The sequence below is a fragment of the Pseudophryne corroboree genome, chromosome 7 (assembly GCF_028390025.1).
Source record: "Pseudophryne corroboree isolate aPseCor3 chromosome 7, aPseCor3.hap2, whole genome shotgun sequence".
Lineage (NCBI taxonomy): Eukaryota > Metazoa > Chordata > Amphibia > Anura > Myobatrachidae > Pseudophryne > Pseudophryne corroboree.
The window spans coordinates 241,965,772-241,971,771 of record NC_086450.1 but is presented as its reverse complement, the minus strand read 5'-3'; positions in this window follow the sequence as shown (position 1 = coordinate 241,971,771).

Here is a 6,000-nt window from a genome sequence, read left to right as displayed (position 1 = left end):
TTGTAAACCGTTGGGAAAAACCAAAGGTGGACATGATGGCGTCCCGCCTGAACAAAAAACTAGACAAATATTGCGCCAGGTCAAGGGACCCTCAGGCAATAGCGGTGGACGCTCTGGTAACACTGTGGGTGTACCAGTCAGGGTATGTGTTCCCTCCTATGCATCTCATACCAAAAGTACTGAGAATCATAAGAAGGAGATGAGTAAGAACGATACTCGTGGTTCCGGATGGGTCAAGAAGGACTTGGTACCCGGAACTTCAAGAGATGCTCACGGAAGAACCGTGGCCTCTACCTTTAAGAAAGGACCTGCTCCAGCAGGGGCCTTGTCTGTTCCAAGACTTACCGCGGCTGCGTTTGACGGCATGGCAGTTGAACGCCGGATCCTGAAAGGGCATTCCAGATGAAGTCATCCCTACCCTGGTCGAAGCCAGGAAGGATGTAACCGCAAAACATTTTCACCGCATTTGGCGGAAATATGTTGCGTGGTGTGAGGCCAAGAAGGTCCCTACAGAGGAATTCCAACTGGGTCGTTCCCTACATTTCCTGAAAACAGGACTGTCTATGGGCCTAAAATTAGGGTCCATTAAGGTTCAAATTTCGACCCTGTCAAATTTCTACCAGAAAGAACTGGCTTCAGTGCCTGAAGTTCAGACGTTTGTAAAAGGGGTACTGCATATACAGCCTCCTTTTGTGCCCCCAGTGGCACCTTGGGATCTCAATGTTGTTTTGAGTTTTCCTAAAGTCACATTGGTTTGATCCACTCACCACTGTGGAATTAAAATATTTCACATGGAAGGTGAAGATTCTATTAGCCCTGGCTTCAGCCAGGCGTGTGTCAGAATGGGCGGATTTATCATATAAAAGCCCTTACTTAATTTTTCATTCTGACAGGGCAGAATTGAGGACTCGTCTTCAATTTCTCCTTAAGGTGTTTTCTGTTTTTCACATGAACCAACCTATTGTGGTACCTGCGGCTACTAGGGACTTGGAGGACTCCAAGTTACTTGACGTTGTCAGGGCCCTGAAAATATATGTTTCCAGGACGACTGGAGTCAGAAAATCTGACTCGCTGTTTAGCCTGTATGCACCCAACAAGATGGGTGTTCCTGCTTCTAAGCAGACGATTGCTCGCTGGATTTGTAGTACAATTCAGCTTGCACATTCTGTGGCAGGCTTGCCACAGCCAAAATCAGTAAAAGCCCATTCCACAAGGAAGTGGGCTCATCTTGGGCGGCTGCCCGAGGGGTCTCGGCTTTACAACTTTGCCGAGCTGCTACTTGGTCAGGGGCACACCCTGACTGAGGAGGACCTGGAGTTCTCTCATTCGGTGCTGCAGAGTCATCCGCACTCTCCCGCCCGTTTGGGAGCTTTGGTATAATCCCCATGGTCCTGACGGAGTCCCCAGCATCCACTTAGGACGTTAGAGAAAATAAGAATTTACTTACCGATAATTCTATTTCTCGTAGTCCGTAGTGGATGCTGGGCGCCCATCCCAAGTGCGGATTGTCTGCAATACTTATACATAGTTATTGTTACAAAAATCGGGTTATTCTTGTTGTGAGCCATCTTTTCAGAGGCTCCTTCGTTGTTATCATACTGTTAACTGGGTTCAGATCACAGGTTGTACGGTGTGATTGGTGTGGCTGGTATGAGTCTTACCCGGGATTCAATATCCTTCCTTATTATGCACGCTCGTCCGGGCACAGTATCCTAACTGAGGCTTGGAGGAGGGTCATAGGGGGAGGAGCCAGTGCACACCACCTGATCCTAAAGCTTTTATTATTGTGCCCTGTCTCCTGCGGAGCCGCTAAACCCCATGGTCCTGACGGAGTCCCCAGCATCCACTACGGACTACGAGAAATAGAATTATCGGTAAGTAAATTCTTATTTTTTTTTGACACTTGGCTATCAGCCTCCCTTCCGCCGCCCACTCCTCCAGGGTACCCCGGCCAGGGGTGACTGGTTGGGGATTTAATGCCACGGCCGCAGGGACCGGTATAAAAGTGTCCCCCGGCTGTGGCATTATCTCTCTAGCTAGTGGAGCCCGGTGCTGGTGTTAAAAATACGGGGGACCCCTACGTGTTTTGTCCCCCATATTTTTGGCACCAGGACCGGACGCAGAGCCCGGTGCTGGTTGTTAAAATACAGGGGATCCCCTGTCATTTTCCCCCCCGTATTTTTACAACCAGGACCGGCTCAAAGAGCCCGAGGCTGGCTATGCTTAGGAGGGGGGACCCCCGCGCAAATTTTTTTAGGGTTTTTTGAACACTTTTGTGCCGTCCATGAAGTCGAATCCAGGACGCACACTATCGTCAATTTGTCAGTTTTTCGACAGCGGGACTGTCAAATACATTTTATATTGCATATGTCAAATTCGGGCCCGGCGGCCGGAATTCGACCGCAATTGCATATACCCCATTGTGACCATGGAAAATGGACCTTGGACAGGGGGAATGTGTAAATACCGTTGTTTGCCCCAACTGTTTTAGAGTTGTATATTGAGTCAACAGATACTGGACTGTCATTGTACACTAGAGGTCAGAACAAACAAGAACACAATATAACATACACAACTACAAGCCAGACCCTTGTTTTCTTAAATACCCTTCAAGATTACCAAAAAAAGGTGACATTACAGACTAGAAATTGATGTATATAAAATGTATAACATTTATATTCTCGTACACATAGTTAAACATCTAACCCATGGTATATATATATATATATATATATATATATATATATATATATATATTATTTCATAACTAATTATGAATAGCAGGAAAATATATATATATATATATATATATATGTGTACACACACACACACACACACACACACACACACACACATATATCTCTAGGATGGGAATGAATACATTTATCATATTTGGGATCATATTGTTCAGGGTCACATAAGCAGTAATCCGGTGGGTGTGAGGATATTGTCTCATATTGCGGCAATAAGTTATTAGCAATACCGGATTCATGTATGATAATGTGGTGGGTTTAACTGGTATAGGGGCTGGAACTCAGATGTAAACAACAGTAATCACATCTCAGGACTTAGTCATTGTCACGCTGCGGCCAGCGGGAGTGACGAGCAACTCCCGGCCAGCCTCAGGAGCTGCGCTGGCCGGGAGTTACTCCTCAAATACAAAGGCATCGCCAATGTGCAATGCTTTTGTATTTGTGCGGGGGGGCGGCACTGACATGCGGAGCGGACTAGCCTTGTGCTGGGCGTCCCCCAACATGTCTGAGTTAACGATCATAGCTGTGCTAAACTTAGCACAGCTACGATCAACTCGGAATGACCCCTGTTGTTAGACCACGTCTGTTCTGTATAGTCTTGGAGGTGCTGGTGCGAACCGAGGGAAAACAGGGAAAAGTCATTTACTTCCTTTTGTGTGTAATTTTTTGGCGCGAAAAACGCGCACAAAGCATACTGATAGTTTGCATACGCTCACATACTGTTGCCAAAGGTTGTAATAAGTCATTATAGATCTGCATAAAATCGGATATGTTTGTTATATATTTGATATATTTCGTTAAGGGAGTAATTATAAAAACACAGAACGCAGTTCCGGCCTAAAAGTTTAGGTAAACACTCAAAGGAGGATTACCCTTGTGGGTGACTTCCGGCGAGTGTGAGGAACAACAGTGTATTGTATAAGTGGGCAGTAGCATTTTGCTCACATTGATCGTGATAAGTGCGGTATAGCCAGTTGCGAAAGCACGGTGTACACGTGGTACAATAGAAAAAGTACGTGAGGTAAACGTATGGGAACGCGCACGTGGCGCAGGAACGCGCAAGGTTGCGTGAAGTAGCGAGCACAAGTGTAACCACACAATAGAAATAAATTTAAAGGCGGGATAAAAGACATTTATACAATAGCAAGTAACTATCCGATTTTAAAGCAGATTACTGTAATATTTTGTTTAAAGTGTACTACTTCTGGGACAAGCTATCAATCAAAGGGAGTGATACTTTTCTGTACAGAAAACCGTGTAAGTGTGAGCTGAAAGTAAGTGTGAATGCATTGAACTCCATGACCAATTCGGGTTCCCGTAGAAGACACTGAGTTGGCATAGGCTTGGTGGCGTGAAGGCTAGCGACCTTATGTAATAAGAGAAATACGCAAGTAGTGAGGAAACTTGCGGAGGAGCGTGATAGAGTATAGATTGTGAAGTATCGAAGTTAAGGGTTTTTTTGGTATTACGCTCCGGCTGTGGAGCGCAGCTAGTAGAATTCGACTCCTGTGATTGTAGGGCATATAGATAACAAGTATCTATAGGCTGTGCGATTGGACCGCACCTGTGTGTGTGTAATACGCGGCGCAACGTGATACCATTTGCGTTCTTTTCGCAATTGCGTCATCATAAGCGCTGTGTGGAGCATACGCAGACGTGATTTGTGTAAAGTAGAAGGAATTTTTTGCTGACTCAGGAAAATATTCCAACAGACTTTTAACCTCCACTGAACAGGTGTTGTATTGATTCTGTTAATGCTTCAATAATTTCAGTGCTGAGGGGTCTGGTAGGGATCCTCAACTGGGTACGCGGTGGTCACTATTGGAGTGAGCCATGGTACATCCCAGCGGAGAAGGAACGGGTGAAGAGCGCTCAGAGGACTTTTTACCGTCATCTCGCTTGTTCATTTGGAGGTCGTGTAAAAAAAGCCCACGATGGGAGCCAAATGTGCAAGTGGGAGGCGTTCAGCAGCCAGGGATCAGGCTGAAGAGTTGAGGCCAAGAGGGTCCGCTCGGTTGATAATGTGTGGTTAGTATGGTCCACACGCAGAGGCTTTTTGTGACGAATGGGTACGAATGACTGTTGATGACAGGGCATCATTTCCTAGGGTTGGTAGTTTTGAACCAGAGGTGCTGCAGAATGTTAGGAATATAATATGTCTGATCAAATCTAAGAAACAAAGGATCAGACATAACGACTGTTTAAACATATGGCAACAAGAGAGAGATATATGCAAAGGGAACTTGGTCGCACAGCGAATTCCGAAACCAAAAAGGAATGTGAATGCAAGCGCACCACCACCGCCATATGTCGATGGAGAGAAAACAGCTACAACCAATGGTACATCGGGGAATGATAGGAACACACATGCAAATTGTACTAACCATAATCCATGCAAGCTGTACCCTGTTTTAAATTTTCCCAAAGGTTGTAGTTCTGAGGAAGACGACGAGCCCAGCATGATCTCAGCTCTATCCCTGGCAGCCACCATATGAGAAACTCAGGTGGGCACGTCCCAACCCGTAAGAGCTGTGACGATACCCTCCACTGGAGGAACGGGTGAAATCATATCCACAGGTAAGTACGGGACCGTTCATTATGCAGAGACGGTAACACCCCGCACTGACACAAACAGGAGTGAAGTGGTTGAGTTGAACCTGTCCGGGTAATAGCAGTCCCCAATGGGAAAACTGATAACCAGGGAGTAAGCCCCACCAGGAACATTTCAATGCACTGTCCATGGTCCCGGTCTGAACTGAGGTCCATTATGTCAGAATTCCCCGATCCCAGAAGAGATTTAATAGGATGCCAGAAATTTATTAAAGGACTGGGCAATGCCCATGAGTAAAGTTTGGCGGATAGTGTTACGAGCGAGCCTACCCCCAAATATTGACACCCAGAAATTTATAACAGACTGGAAGATAGATGGAGACGTGCCTCTCACTGATGAATACAATCAGGAGAACGTTAGGCAAATTAACATACAACTAGGATTGTATTTCCCCACCGTTGTCAAGTGGAACAAAATTTTCTCTATAAGACAGAAAGAAAGTGAGACGGGATCCGAATATTTCCATAGATCTTTACAGGAAATGGCTAGATACACTGGGATAGGGGATATAAAGGAAAATGCCAACCACAGGGAGGTAGCCGTCTCTGTACTAATGGACGGGCTCAAAGAGGCATTGAGAACCAGAGTACAAACCTCTTTGCCAAATTGGAGGGGGATTACGGTAGATGCCCAGAG